Genomic DNA, 16,902 nt, shown 5'->3' on the forward strand with positions numbered 1-16,902 from the left:
AAGAATAGGGAGGGGAGAAAAAGAAGAGGGGGTGTAGCACTACTCATCAGAGAGGGTATCACAGCTACAGAGGCTTCCATTGTCGAGGAAGATCTGCCTACTGAGTCAGTATGGGTGGAAATTAGGAACAGCAAGGGAGTAGTCACCTCGTTAGGGGTTTACTACAGGCCGCCCAATAGCAGCAGGGAGATTGAAGAAAGCATAGGTCGGCAGATTTTGGAAAAGTGTGGACGCAGTAGGGTTGTTGTAATGGGTGACTTTAACTTTCCTAATATTAATTGGAACCTCCTTCGAGCAGAAGATTTGAACGGAGCTGTTTTTGTAAGGTGTGTTCAGGAGAGTTTCCTAACGCAGCACATTGACAGGTCGATGAGGGGAGAGGCCATTCTCGATTTGGTGCTCGGAAACGAGCCGGGGCAGGTATCAGATCTTGTGGTGGGAGAGCATTTTGGTTATGGTGACCATAACTGCCTCACATTCTACATAGCTATGGAGAAGGAGAGGATTAGGCAAAATGGGAGGATATTTAATTGGGGAAGAGGAAACTATGACGCGATTAGACATGAGTTAGAAAGCATGGACTGGGAGCAATTGTTCCATGGTAAGGGAACTATGGACATGTGGAGACTGTATAAGGAACAGTTGTTGCGAGTGATGAGTAAATATGTCCCTCTGAGACAGGGAAGAAGGGGTAAGATAAAGGAACCTTGGATGACGAGAGCGGTGGAGCTTCTTGTGAAAAGGAAGAAGGTAGCTTACATAAGGTGGAGGAAGCTAGGGTCAAGTTCAGCTAGAGAGGATTACATGCAGGCAAGGAAGGAGCTCAAAAATGGTCTGAGGAGAGCCAAGAGGGAGCACGAGAAAGGCTTGGCAGAAGGAATCAGGGAAAACACAAAGGCATTTTACACTTATGTGAGGAATAAGAGAATGGTCAAAGAAAGAGTAGGGCTGATCAGGGACAGCATCGGGAACTTGTGTGTGGAGTCTGAGGAGGTAGGGGAAGCCCTAAATGAGTTTTTTGCTTCTGTCTTTACGAAAGAAACAAACGTTGTAGTGAATGAAACCTTTGAAGAGCAGGTGTGCATGCTGGAATGGATAGAGATAGAGGAAGCTGATGTGCTGAAAATTTTGTCAAACATTAAGATTGACAAGTCGCCACGCCCGGACCAGATTTGTCCTCGGCTGCTTTGGGAAGCGAGAAATGCAATTGCTTCGCCACTTGCGAAGATCTTTGCATCCTCGCTCTCCACTGGAGTCGTACCTGAGGACTGGAGAGAGGCAAATGTAATTCCTCTCTTCAAGGAAGGAAATAGGGAAATCCCCGGCAATTACAGACCAGTAAGTCTCACGTCTGTCGTCTGCAAGGTGTTAGAAAGGATTCTGAGGGATAGGATTTATGACCATCTGGAAGAGCATGGCTTGATCAAATACAGTCAACACGGCTTTGTGAGGGGTAGGTCATGCCTCACAAACCTTATCGAGTTTTTTGAGGATGTGACTAGAAAAATTGATGAGGGTCGAGCTGTGGATGTGGTGGATATGGACTGCAGTAAGGCATTTGATAAGGTTCCCCATGGTAGGCTCATTCAGAAGGTCAGGAGGAATGGGATACAGGGGAACTTAGCTGCTTGGATACAGAATTGGCTGGCTAACAGAAGACAGCGAGTGGTAGTAGAAGGAAAATGTTCTGCCTGGAAGTCAGTGGTGAGTGGGGTTCCACAGGGCTCTGTCCTTGGGCCTCTACTGTTTGTAATTTTTATTAATGACTTGGATGAGGGGATTGAAGGATGGGTCAGCAAGTTTGCAGACGACACAAAGGTCGGAGGTGTCGTTGACAGTATAGAGGGCTGTTGTAGGCTGCAGCGGGACATTGACAGGATGCAGAGATGGGCTGAGAGGTGGCAGATGGAGTTCAACCTGGATAAATGCGAGGTGATGCATTTTGGAAGGTCAAATTTGAAAGCTGAGTACAGGATTAAGGATAGGATTCTTGGCAGTGTGGAGGAACAGAGGGATCTTGGTGTGCAGATACATAGATCCCTTAAAATGGCCACCCAAGTAGACAGGGTTGTTAAGAAAGCATATGGTGTTTTGGCTTTCATGAACAGGGGGATTGAGTTTTAGAGTCGTGAGATCTTGTTGCAGCTCTATAAAACTTTGGCTAGACCGCACTTGGAATACTGCGTCCAGTTCTGGTCGCCCTATGATAGGAAAGATGTGGATGCTTTGGAGAGGGTTCAGAGGAGGTTTACCAGGATGCTGCCTGGACTGGAGGGTTTATCTTATGAGGAGAGGTTGACTGTGCTCGGTCTCTTTTCATTGGAGAAAAGGAGGAGGAGAGGGGGACTAATTGATGTATACAAGATAATGAGAGGCATAGATAGAGTTGATAGCCAGAGACTATTTCCCAGGGCAGAAATGGCTAGCACGAGGGGTCATAGTTTTAAACTGGTTGGTGGAAAGTATAGAGGGGATGTCAGAGGTGGGTTCTTTACACAGAGAGTTGTGAGAGCATGGAATGCGTTGCCAGCAGCAGTTGTGGAAGCAAGGTCATTGGGGTCATTTAAGAGACTGCTGGACATGCAGATGGTCACAGAAATTTGAGGGTGCATACATGAGGATCAATGGTCGGCACAACATTATGGGCTGAAGGGCCTGTTCTGTGCTGTACTGTTCTATGTTCTATGTTCTAAATGGGCCCAGATTTATTTAGGATATTTGGATGGAATGGATGAGTTGGACCGAAGGGTCTGTTTTCATGCTGTCTATCTCTGTGTCTCTATTATAGCAACCATGACTGTTTGAATGGGGACATCCTTTTCCTCTGTAACAGCTTTGAAGTTTGGAGTGAGACAACAACAAACAGGATACGAGCTGCAGTTGGCCAGTTGGACCCTCGAGCCTGCTGCTTAATTTAGAAAGATCATGGCTGATCTGTTTGTGGCTGAACACCCCTTTCCTGTTTATTCTCAATAATGGACTCTCTTGTCCATGAAAGGTCAGTTGAGCTCCGCCTTGAATATCTTCACTAACCCAGTGTTCAATATTCCCTGGGGATGAGAACACCACAGACAGCACAATGTTAAAGAGAAAGATATATTCGTATCTCAGTCTTAATTGGGAGACTCCTTAAAGTGTGTTAGCCTCACAGCAAATTACCTCCTCTAAATATTCCCGATACCTTCAGACCAGACAGTGTAAGAAATTGGAGCAGAATTTGCCATCTGGCCCATCGAGTCTGCTCTGCTGTTCGATTATGCTTGACATATTTCTCAAAACAATTCCCTTGCCTTCTCACCATAACCCTTGAACTGCTTATTCATCAAAATGATTCCATCTCCACGGCTGTGTGCGTGTATGCAAGTGTGTGCATGTGCGTGTGTGCGTGTGTGTTTCTGCTTTATGGCAGGAGACAGGGTGGTCATGGAGGATTGTCCTTCAGACTGGAAGCCTGTGGTTAGCAGTGATCCACAGGGATCGGTGCTGGATTTACTTTTGGTTGTCATTTAAATGAATGATTTAGATGAAAATTATAGAAGGCAAGGTTAGCAAGTTTACGGATGACACTGAGATTATTTGAACCATGGACAGACAAAGTTATCCAAGATCACAAAGAGATCCTGAGCAAATGAATGAATCATAAAGATGTACAGTATGGGAACAAATCCTTTGGTCCACATGTCCATGCTGCCCAGGTATCCGAAATTGATCTCATCCCATTTGCCAGCATTCGGCCTACATTCCTCTGGACCCTTCCAATACATATCCCCATCCTTTGAAATGGTGTTTTCACAAGCCTCCAGCACTTTATCTGGAAGTTCATTCATATGGTTTTTAAATCTTTCCCGTTGTTCCATAAACCTGTGCCTTCTAATGTTTGACTCCCCATACTCTAGAAAAAGACGCTGACTATTCACCCTATCCATGCCCTTCATGATTTTATAAACATATATAAGGTGCACATTTTACTCCAGTCAACACGAATGGCTGTGCTTTCTGTTATCCCAGGCCTGAATTCTGAAATTCAACACTGGTCCTTCTCAATCAAGTCACAATTCTAGAATTCACAATTTCTATCTCTGGAAACCACCTGGAAACTAATATCCATTTGAAGCCTACCAACTCCCGCAGCTACCTAGAATACACTTCTTCCCACCCATCTTCCTGCAAAAATGTCATCCTCTATTCCCAATTCCTTTGCCTCCTCTGCATCTGTTCCTGATATGAGGCATTCCACTCCCAGACATCCCAGATGTCTTCGTTTTTCAAGGGTTGCAACTCCCCCTCCACAGTGGTTGAAAATACCCTCGAACGCATCTCTCATGTTTTCCGCAACTCATCCCTCACACCCCCTCCCCTCAATAAAACCAAAACAGAATATTCTCGTCCTTAGGTACCCCACCCGCCCCGACCACCCCCACCAACCTCCGGATCCAACACATCATCCTCCAGCAACTGCGCCATCTGCAATCTGACCCCACCACCAAAGACATTTTTCCCTCGCCACTCTTCCCTACTTTCCGGAGGGACCACTTTCTCCATGAATCTCTTGTCCGCTCCACACTCCCCTCCAGCTCCACGTCACCCGGCTCTTTTCCCTGCAACTGCGAGAAGTGCGGAACCTGCCCCTACCCCACCACCCCGTACCCTCCATCCCAGGCCGCAGGAAAACCTTCCACATCAAACAGATGTTCACCTGCACATCTGCTGATGTATATTGTATTCCCTGTTCCTGATGTGGCCTCCTCTTCATTGGGGAAAACAAGTGGAGCCTTCGAGACCGCTTTGTGGAACATTTACGCTCCACACCCTGGATGACATGTCCATCCTGGGCCTCATCCAATGCCACAACGATGCCACCCAAAGGCTGCAGGAACAGGACCTCATATTTTGCTTTGAAGCCCTGCAGCCTAATGTCATCAATGTGGACTTCACAAGCTTCAAAATCTCCCGACCCCCAACTGCATCCCAAAACCAGCCCAGCTCGTCCCTGCCTCCCTGACCTGTCCATCCTTTCTCCCACTGATCCACTCCTCCCACCTCAAGCCCCGCCCCTACGTCCTACCAACCAGTCTCATCCCTGTCTCCTTGACCTGCCTGGCTTCGCTTGACTGACCAAACTCCACCCTAACTCCCCGCCTACGCTCACCTTTACTGGCTCCGCCCCAGCCTCCTTGACCTGTCTGTCTCCTCTCCACCTACCTGCTCGTTTATCCATCTTCCATCTACCTCCCCCTCTCTCTCTCTATTTATTCCAGAATCCCCTTCTCCTCCCCCATTTCTGAAGAAGGGTCCAGCCCCGAAATGTCAGCTTTCCTGCTCCTCTGATGCTGCTTGGCCCGCTGTGTTCATCCAGCTCGATACTTCGTTATCTCAGATTCTCCAGCAGCAGCAGTTCCTACTCTATCTGGAGACTGCAATGTCAGGGAAAGAAATTCTGCAGACATGTTCTGCACTATGAAGAATCTCGATCAGCCATTACTGAACACCAGACATGACAAAAGAGCATAATTTCCAACCCCAAAAGATCATATTGCAGATCACTATTTCCCACCTCTAAGGTGTGACTGCCCTCCTCCTAAAAGCATTAAATGTTACACAGCAACAAATTATATTCTAGGATCAAAAACAAAGTTGCTGGAAAAGCTCAGCAGATCTGGCAGCATCTTTGCAGGAAAAAAAACAGAGTCAATGTTTGGGGTTCAGTGACCCTTCCTCAGAATTGATGGTGGCTGAGAAAATGTCAGTTCATATGCTGAAAATAGGGAGGTGGGTGGGGTAGAGATTAAACGAGACGCTCGGGCCCATAGAGAGAGAAAGAAGTTGGACAGACAAAGGAGTTAATAACGATCAGGCTGGGAGGGTGAGTAGTTGCTAATAGGGACTGTTAGTGACTAACAACAGGGAGTGTGTAATGGCAGGGTATGTGGTAACAAGGCCTGGTGTGTGCAGTGGGGTGTGGGACATGGGAGAGTTTAGGCCCTAAAATTATTGAACTCAATACTGAGTCCGGAGGGCTGCAGGGTCCCCAAGTGGAAAATGAGGTGTTGTTCCTCCAGCTCGCTTTGGGCTTCACTGTAACACTGCAGCAAGCCAGAGACAGAGATGTTGCCCAGGGAGCAGGGTGATGCATTAAAGTGGCAGGCAACAGGCAGTTCAGAGACTTTTTTTTCAAGCCGAGCATAGATGTTCTACCTCGCGTTCACCAAGTCTTCACTTCATTTCCCAATGTAGAGGAGACCACGTTGTGAGCAGCGAATGCAGTAGCCTAGATTCTGGGAAGTGCGGGTGAAGTGTTGCTTCACCTGGAAGGGATGTTTGGCGATACTGGAGAGGGAGGGAGTAAATGGGCAGGTGTTGCACCTTCACCGGTTACAGGGGAAGGGCCGTAGGGCTGTGGGGAATTGTTGGGGGTGAAGGAAGTGTGTACCAGGGCGTCCGGGAGAGAACGGTCCCTGCGGAAGGCAGGCCTGTGATGCTGCTTGGCCTGCTGTGTTCATCCAGCTTCACACTTTGTTATCAAGGGAGAGGTGGTCTGGTGGTGGCATCTCACTGAAAGTGGCAGAAATGGCGTCTGATGATCTTCTGGACGTGGATGCTGTTGGGATGGTTGGTGAGGCTAAGGGGAACCCTATCGTTGTTGCGGGAGGAAGGAGAAGGAGTGAGAGCAGAAGTGTGTGAGATGGATCGGACCTGGTTGAGGCCCTGTCAACAAAGGAGCTGGGGAATCCTTGGTTGAGGAGGAAGGTGGACATGTCGGAGGCTCTCTTGTTGAAGTTAGCCTCATCTGAACATATGTGCTGGAAACGGAGGAACTGAGAGAATGGGATGGAGGGAGTCTTAGCGAAAATAAAGACCGGAGTTTGTAGGCCTTCTGGAGCTGGGAGGGTCTTTCAAAACATGACAGGATTGTGTGTGGGTGCAGTGGGAATATCACTCACTGGGCTGTGGTGTGGCAGATTGTGTTTAATTTGCACAAATGCAAGACATTTACCGGATTTTATCGGAAGGTGGGTGTGAGGACATATAGCCCAGGTAGCTGTGGGAGGCACTGGATTTGTAATGAATATTCGTGGCCAGTCTATCCCAGAAATGGAAACAGAAATGTTGAAGAAGGGAAGGTCAGAGATAGACCAGGTGAATGTGAGGGCAGGGTGGAAGTTGGAAGCAAAATATGTGAAGCTTTCCAATTCCAGACGAGAGAGAGAAGCAGTACTGATAATATCTCAGATTCTCCAGTATCTGCAGTTCCTACTATCTCCGATGATATCATTGATACAGTGGAGAAAGAGCTGTGGGTGGGGGAGGGTAGCAGAATAGGACTGGGAAAAGGAATGTTCCACGTACCCAATGAAGAGACAGGCATAACTAGGGCCCATCTGGGTGCCCATTGGCAAACTCTCTACCCTGAAGAAAATGAATCTCCCCATCACAGGCTGGTCTGCAATCCACACTCCCACCACCACCACCCCACGCCTCCTGCTGCCCGCACAAGGCAAACCAAGCTCAGGGTCTTTGCCAAAATAAAGGCAGGAAAGTGTAGGCCTTCTGGAGATGGGAGGGTCTTTCAAAACATGTCAGGGTTGTGTGGGGGGTGGGAATATCACTCACTGGGCTGTGGTGTGGCAGATTGTGTTTAATTTGCATAAATGCGAGACATTGCTTTTGGTAAAACAAACAAGGGCAGGACTTACACAGTTTTAATTAGGGCCTTTGGTAGTGTTGCAGAACAGAGACTCGGCCATCAGGTATAACTCTTCGAAGTCTGTGTCACATACAGACAGGCTGGTGAAGAAGGCATTTGGTGTGTTACCTTCTTTGCTCAGACCTTTGAGTTTGGGAGTTGGGATGTCATTTTCATGTTGTACAGGATGTAGGTGAGGCATCTTCTGAAGTACTGTGTCCAGTTCTGGTCGCACTGTTATAGGAAGGATAATATTAATCTGGAGAGGGATCAGCAGAGATTTACCGGGATGTCGGTGGGAATGGGTGGTTTGAGATATAAGGATTAGATTAGATTCCCTACGGTGTGGAAACAGGCCCTTTTGCAGAACAAGTCCACACCACCCCTTGAAGCATCCCACCCAGACCCATCCCCCTATACCCCACACACTCCTGAACACTGCGGGCAATTTAGCATGGCCAATCCACCTAGCCTACACATCTTTGGACTGTGGGAGGAAACCGAAGCACCCGGAGGAAACCCACGCAGACACGGGGAGAACGTGCAAACTCCACACAGACAGTTGCCCGAGGCTGGAATTGAACCCAGGTCCCTGGTGCTGTGAGGCTGCAGTGTTAACCACTGAGCCACTGTGCTGCCTGTGCCAGGACAAGGGGTGCCATGGGTGTCACTGCCAGAGAGAGATGGTCTGGAATCGGTTTAAATATGAACAAATGGGATGGGTTGGATATATAGATAGAGAGGGGCAGATAGAGAGACAGTGCCATGGAAGGATGTGTTCGCAAGTTTCAGAATGCTGTCATGTAGACATACTCCCTTACACCGAAAACACTGCATGGGTCCAACACTGTCGCCTGATTCAATCCGGATACATCACCCCTTCAGAGTGTTTACAGAGGCTGGATAGGCTGGGACTTTACTGACTTATGCACAGGGAGGATGAGGGGTGACCTGATTGAGGCTTATAAATCATGAGGTGCACAAATAAGTTGAATGTCAGTTACCTTTTCTTGGGGATGGAGGATTTCAAGGCTGTGGGGATGTTTCAAATTTTGAGGATCAAACATTTTAAAAGAGACATGAGGGGCAATTATTTTACAGACAGTGGTTCGCGTATGGAATAAAATTCCAGATGAACTGGTGGAAGTGAGTGCAGTTACAACAATTAAAAGACATTTAGATAAGTACATGAAGAAGAAATCAGTTTGGATGGTGTTGTGAGCTGCTGCCCTCCCAGTCCCTCTCTGAATAAATCCCTGACGGTCCCCCATCCTCTGCTGCTGCCTGTGCATTGGCTTGTGGAGACCAGCAGAGGGTGGCATTGCATCACATCAAACAGCACAGAGGCTGTCAGACCTGCCCCACACAGAGACACACAGATACACACACAAATACACCGATACTTACACAAATAAGGGGAGCCTATCAGAATTTCCCTGGGTCTGTGGTTTGTCAATATTTCATTCATTCCATCTGGTGTGTGTCAGGATTTCTGTTATTCCGTGGGCAGCATTTCATTATTTGAGTCACTCCATGAGAGTACATCAGTTATTGCTCTCTCCAGTGAGTGTGACAGTATTTCTGTTGTTCCATGGGGACTGTGACTCTGTGAGATTTTCAATGCTTGATTATTGAAGATGTAAGGACAAGTTGGGAGACTAGTAAATATTACAGGTTAGCTTCAGTATCTGAGCTGTCTGAAGGAGGAGGTGTAGGAGGGAGACTCCGTGCTCCCTTCCTGGGAGCTGGTGGAGACGATGTGTTGTGAGCCCACCCTCCTGCCCACCGAGACCGTGGGGATTCCATTTGTACCGGCTCGATATAAAAGGGAGATGGCATCAGGGGCACGGTTTCTCAGCTGTGCCAGGTGGGAATGGAACTGACAGTGGGGTTAAAGTGAGAAATACCCTTCACTGAACATTGCTCCTTACTCGGTCGGTGGGGCATGTATATTTTGAAATCTCCACACAGGTCGCCTGGTTCTCTCCGGTTCATTCCAGGGCCCTCCCCATGCAGCCGGGGAAGGTGGGTGAGGGAACTGATGTGGGGAACACCACCGCCCTGCTTGGCCTTTTCTGTCCTATTCCAGGCTGCTCTTCCTGGAATGAGGGAAAGTGAGGGAGGGAATGAAGTTGAATGTGCGTGGCCCTGCTGTTAGTGATGGTGTAGGTGAGGGAGAAGTGGTGAGGAATCCGGATTGAATCAGTCGACAATGTTGATTCCATGCAATGTTTTCAGTGTAGGGGAGTATGTCTACATGTCAGCATTCTAAAGTTGTCAACACATCCTTCCATGACACAGTCTCTCAATCTCCCCGTCTCTGTCTGTTTATCCAACCCATCCCATTTGTTCGTATTTAAAGTGATTCCCCACCATCTCTCTCTGGCAGTGATTTTCACACCCATGGCACCCCTTGTCATGGCACATTGGAGATATGGAGCTGTCAACGGATGGGAGCCCCACACCCTGTCACTTCCAGCATGGGCTGCAAGTTTCCCCAGGCTGGGAGGTGATTTAACACAGCGTTACCAGGGACTGCACTGGGGTGGTCTGTACAGATCTACACGCTGGGAGAGTAACTGCTCCGGGTTTACAGATCAGTTCAGTGGTGTTCACTTCACAACCCCCTGTGCTGGAGAGATACCTGGTCCGGGTTTATAGATCAATGCACTGGTGTGGTCTGCACAGCTCCCCGTGCTGGACTGATATCTATTTGACTGGTGAGGCCTGCACAGTGTCCCACTCTGGACAGATTGCCGGGTTGTATTGAGCAGGACACTAGCCTGGTCTGCACAGTGCTCCATGCTGAACAGATATTTCATCTGGGTTTGTGGTGCCTGGGCTGGTTCTGTGAGGTGGATTGAGAATGTGGGATAACTGACAACTTCAGCTGATCTGGCAATGCCTTTAATTTGTGTTTGCCAGTTGTGTTGAGTTTGGGGAGAGATTTCTACTTCGAGGCTGAGTGGGTCTCACCAAAACTGATGGACAGAAGGGCCTTTGTGATGTGGATGTTTGTGACTCCATCACATTCTGTAACCGACATTCCCTGGAACATTCTGTAACGGACATTCCCCGGAACATTTTGTAACCAACATTATTTGTGAACGATTAGATGTCACTTAACTGAACAAAGGATAAGATCCCGAGGGAAAAGATCCCATTCCAGGTAGAAGGATACACTGTTTCAAAATCTGCTCAGGCAGTTAAAGGGGTGAGTACATTTTTCCTGTGTTCATGTTTCTTCACAACTGAAAATTTACCACAGTTTAGACTCAAAGACAGAAATTTCCAAACTCTGTTTGTCTTCAAGAAACTGGGAGACAATCCTTCAGGACTGCAACGTCTTCACCCTCTGTATCAGGAACTGTAAAGAAGTGACCTATGCCTGCTCTGGACCGATCGAGTGTGTGGGAATGTTTTAGAAACCATCTGTTCTTATGGATATCTGTTTGTGTCTTCAGGGAGGGAGAGTTTCTTGTGTTTTACATTACATTTCTTATGAGAAAAATGAGACATTACTATTTGTTATTTCAGCTTCATTTTCTTTTCAATATATCGGTGATACGTTTCAAAATGTGACTGGGTCTTCAATCAAACTGGTAACTTTGCCTCCAGACTGATGTGTAATTTATTTATTTTCTTTCCTCACAGTTAACGTAGTGACGATCTACATCCTGCTTTTCAAAGATTGTGGATTGTCTCCATGTGTCAGACGTTACCTGGGGGCCATGGCAGTGGCGGATCTACTGGTCATTATCCTCGACCTGATATTGAGACACATTCCCATTGTTTATCTGGAACAGTTTTATTTCCTGTGGTACATCCCAGTGTGTAATATCCACGCCGTCCTGCTTTTTGCAGCCACTGACTGTTCTGTCTGGTTCACCGTCACTTTCACCTTTGATCGATTTGTGGCCATTTGTTGCCAGAAGCTGAAAAGTAAATATTGCAGTGAGAAAACGGCGGCTGTGGTTCTGGGAACAGTGACTGTGCTGAGCTGTTTAAAGAACATTTTCTGGTATTTCATGCTCACAGCTCGCTATTGGCTGGTGAACACCCCCTGGTTTTGTGATGTAACAATCGATGTTCGATTATCTCGTGCCTGGGTCACAATCGAGTTCCTCCACCACATTCTAACCCCGACTCTCCCATTTCTCCTGATTCTGCTGCTCAATGTTTTCACCGTCAGACACATTTTAGTGACCAGCAGAGCCCGCAGGAGACTCCGGGCTCACACCAATGGGGACGGTCAGTGTGACACAGAAATGAGAAATCGAAAAAAATCCATCATTTTACTGTTTGTGATCTCAGCCAATTTCATCCTGTTATGGTCAACGTTAATGGTGTATTCTATCTGGGGCCGAATGTGGATGATTGGGTATGACTCTGTGTACCTCGATGCCTTTGTGCAGGAATTGGGCTTCATGCTGCAGCTCCTCAGTTGCTGCACAAACACCGCGATTTATGCCGTGACCCAGACTGAGTTCAGGCAGCAGCTGAAGAATGTGCTGAAATATCCCTTTACCCAAATTCATCAATCAATCAAATTCACTCATTAATCAATCCATCCAGGATTTTCTCATTTCAGTTCAATGTTTCAGCAATGAAGCAGCCTGTCGCTATGGTAACAGACTGAGGGTAGTGCTGGTTTATCCAACCTTATCCCACAGGGGGTCACAGGGAAACATGTCAATGTTTCTCTCAACTCACAGGCCGAAGAGAAAAGGCACCATTCCACTGACTCTATCCATAACTTCAATTTGTAATTTAATCAAGATATTCATTAAAAAGTGCCAAGCAGCATAGCAAAGAACATTGTTGTTTCTCTTTGTGTTGTAGAAGCTGAGCTGGAGAGAGACAGACCCAGCCCCAGGTCCTGCCCTCAGGGAAGGGGAGGGGAATGGGGTCAAGCTCAGGATTTGGTTTTAAGTCACTCTGTCCTTGCTTTCACCTGTGGGTCACCCATTCTGACCTGGCCTCTCCCTTGTTCCATCTTCCTCCATATGTCCCTTCGAATCTCATCATGTCCCTCTCTCTCCTCATTCTTTTTACTCTCCTCTTTTTTCATGGACCCTCTCTCCCGCATTCTCCTTCACACTCTCCCCTTCCCTATCTCCCTCTCTCTCAGCTTTTGACAGCGTCCATGGCTCACTTCATCTAAATCTTCTCTCACCTCCCATTGCAGGGGGATCAGTGTGGATTGGGGAATAGGATGGTGCTAGGGTTTGGGTGAAGGCCACGCCTGTTGTTAAAGGATTAGTGTAGTGGGGGTGCAGCAGGCCAGTGGTTGGGGAACAATGTGGGTGTAGTATCCTTGGCATTTTCCAGGGGAACAGTGTTGTTGTGTGGCTGAAAGTCATCTCCGTGTGGGTTACGAACAATGGACACTGCTGTGGGAAACATCTTGGTGTGGGTCCACATGCCATTGCCGTGGTCAAGGACTCAGTGTGTCAATCTGGTGGTATTAAACATAGGAGTTACTTAAGAATAAACAGTGAAAGCAGCTTGTGATTGGCACAGCTCAGAGACGACCCAAACAGCAGACCAGGTCTGAGCTATGCAGGTCTGCCAAGGGGGATTGTGAATGGAGGTGGGCAATTAGAGCCATAACAGGAAGACGCATCTCCATAAATATTCCCAGAGGCAATGCTGAGGGAACACAGGACATCATTCCACTGACAAGGCAGTACTGTTTGCTTCCATCCTCAAACAGAAGTTTTGAGTTGATGACCCACCTGTTTGATTTGGTTTGATATATTACTGTCGCATGTACTGCGATACAGTGAAAAGTTTTGTTTTGCATGCAGTACAGGCAGATCACACAGGTATATCTTTTGTATCTTCTTGTTGTGGCCACTTCCTGAAAACCTCAATGTCATTGATGTTGATCTTGAACTAATTTGACTCACTCCATGGAATATCGGGAAACAGCTGAAGGAACTGGATATGACAAAAGCTGTAGGCGCTGACAACCCTCCAGCAATAACACTGAAGGGTCATGCTCCAGAACTGGCACGGACAAGAGCCAATCTATGCCAGTATATCTACAGCATTGTCATCTACCCAGAAATGTGGGCAATTGCCCAGCAACGTTCTGAGCGCAAAAGCAAGAAAAAAAACCCAGTCGAGTGAATTTACATCCAGTCAGTTGTCTCCCAATGTTCAATGAAGTGATGGCAGGGAAGTGGACAGGACTCTCAAGCATCACATTCTCAACAATTCGCTGCTCACTGACACTCTATACCTTCTAATGCTCGCTGTCTTTGTTCATAGTCTCAATTTGCTTCTCGTTTTAGATTTATCACCTTCCTTCCGGCAGGGAGGTGGCGTTCAAACACAATCACATCAAACATGAGCTTTCCGAATGGTGGCCCAGAGCCAAGGGACGAGACAGAGAGGGAGACAGAGAGAGAAAGAGAGAGAAATGTGGAGAGAAAGGGGGGTGGAAGAAAGGGGAGAGATGGTGAGAGAGTGGGTGAGGGGGGGGATGGAGAGAAATGGAGAGGGTGAGAAAGGGACAGAGAGAAGGAGAGAGAGAGGATGTGCGAGCTCAGAGATAGAGAGAGGGAAAGAAAAAGCCCCTGTCTCACCACTGACTGGTCCCTTTTGGTTAAAGTGACACAATGCCGACATCTGCTGGCGTCCCCCGCCACTACACAGGGGATGGTGAAGGGTGAAAAGCATCAGAGGTTCAGTCAGAGAGAAAGAGAGAGGAGCTAGCTCACAGCAACAGCAACACACATACAGAGTGTGCTGGTGTAGAGAGGATTGCAACTGTACTGAGACTGGTCTGAATAAATATGCTAATGTTCAGAAATGTTTGTGTTCCCTCTGCAAATGAGGAAATGGTTTGCCTTTGGGCATTGTTCTGACATTACACACAGTTAATAGAGTATTCCCTTTGCAAGTGTATTCAGGTACCTTCGAGTAAACAGTTTTGTGAGGAGGCATGGTGAATCTTAATGCACTTTCTGCAATTTGTCATGTTTTGGAATCTACTCTCCCAGATCCTAAGCGGGAAAAAATTCAAATGTGAAGGGAGTGAGATACGCAGTGGGTTTATTCATGCCTCATTCTGTTCATATCTCAAGGACAACATCTACCGGACAAAACTGCTTTGTGTCTCCAAAGACATTGGTTGAAGAACAAAACAACTGCAACCAGAGAGGTTCGGAGACTGTGATGCCTTGTGAAGCGAAAAAGAAAATCGGTGGCTTGTGTAGTGTCGTGGGGAGGCAAGAGGGAGCGAGAGAATGAGTCTTTGATTCATGACTTTTTAATTCCTTCATGATTCATTTGTTCAAATTTCCCCCCAGGGAGTCCCACTGCAGCCAGAGATAGAAATACAGATGCAAACACACAGAGACACACATTAATAGGACAGGTGTATCACTTTAAACAAAAGAGGGAGCGACATAATGAAAGAGGAGTGGGGGCAAAACACATTTCAATGGATTCACCCTCAAGACAAGAGATAGCCCATTGCACAGAGACACAGGCACAGAGACACACACAAACAGAGAGACAGATACTAATGCACATACTCAGAAACACTAAACAACAACTCATATTCCGCTTGGGAACCCTGCAGCCCAATGGCATTAATGGGGGTTTCACCAGCTTCAATATCTCCCCTTCCCCCACTGCATCCCAAAACCAGCCCAGCTCCCCCGCAGCTGCCTAACCTGTTCTTCCTCTCACCAATCCCCTCCTCCCACCTCAAGCCGCACCTCCATTTCCTACCTGCTAACCTCATCCCATTCCCTTGACCTGTCCGTCCTCCCCGGACTGACCTATACCCTCCCCACCTCCCCACCCATACTGTCCTCTCCTCCTATCTTCTCCTCTGTACGTATTCAGTCTGCCTTCCCCTCTTCCTATTTACTTCAGAATCCTCTCCCCATCTCCCCTTTTCTGATGAAGGTTCTAGGCCCGAAACATCAGCTTTTGTGCTCCTAAGATGCTGCTTGGCCTGCTGTGTTCATCCAGCTCCAGTCTTTGTTATATCAGATTCTCCAGCATCTGCAGTTCCCATTATCTCTCTCACACTCACACATACAGTTACAGAGACACACAGGCATATTTATACACTGACACAAACATACACAGACCTAGAGACACACAGCCACATTTATACACACAGAAAAACAAAAAAAAAACAAAAACATTGATAGACACAGAGGCACACACTGAGGCACAGACATACAATCCGATACTGACATCCACACAGACACACTAACACACAAACACACAGAAACATACACACATACAGCGAAACACAGCCACATATATACCGACACACAGAAACACACACACAGGGAGACAGAAACAAAGCATACACGGACAGATTCTATATGCAGTAACTGACACTGCGCTGAGATTAACCACCGTTAACATAGTTTTTGTTAATCAGATAATGCCCAGTTTTTCATGATGAAATGTCAATGAGAAAGTGGGAAAGCGCCTTGATGTCCCTTACTTTATTGTCAGGGCAAAAGTGAATGTAAACTCACTGACTTTACAAGATACCACGATGTGAAGCTGGATGAACACAGCAGGCCAAGCAGCATCTTTGGAGCAGGAAAGCTGAGTTTTCGGGCCTCGACCCTTTATCAGAAATGGGGGAGGGGAAGGGGGATCTGAAATAAATATGGAGAGTGGGGAGGTGGATCAAAGATGGATAGAGGACAAGATAGGTGGAGGAGACTGACAAGTTAAAGAGGCAGGGATGGAGCCAATAAAGGTGAGTGTAGGTGGGGAGGTAGGGAGGAGATAGGTCAGTCCAGGGAGGACGGACAGGTCAAGGGGGTAGGATGAGGTTAGTAGGTACGGAATGGGGGTGCAGCTTGAGATGGGAAGAGGGGATAGGTGAGAGGAAGGACAGGTTAGGGAGGCAGGGATGAGCTGGGCTGGTTTTGGGATGCGCTGGGGGGGATTGAAGCTTGTGAAATCCACATTGATACCATTGGGCTGCAGAGTTTCCAAGCGGAATATGAGTTGCTGTTCCTGCAACCTTCGTGTGGCATCATTGTGGTATCGTTGTGGTACTGCAGGAGGCCCAGGGTGGACATGTTATCTTAAGAATGGGAAGGGGAGTTGAAATGGTTCGCGACTGGAAGGCCTGGTGGTTTCATGGTGAGGTTGGGGTTGGAGCAGAGGGAGCGGAGGGCTGCAAGTTCTGCAGGGGCGAGGTTGTAGTGGGTGGGAGGGTGGAG

The sequence above is a fragment of the Stegostoma tigrinum genome, unplaced genomic scaffold (genome assembly GCF_030684315.1).
Source record: "Stegostoma tigrinum isolate sSteTig4 unplaced genomic scaffold, sSteTig4.hap1 scaffold_67, whole genome shotgun sequence".
NCBI classification, from domain to species: Eukaryota; Metazoa; Chordata; class Chondrichthyes; order Orectolobiformes; family Stegostomatidae; genus Stegostoma; species Stegostoma tigrinum.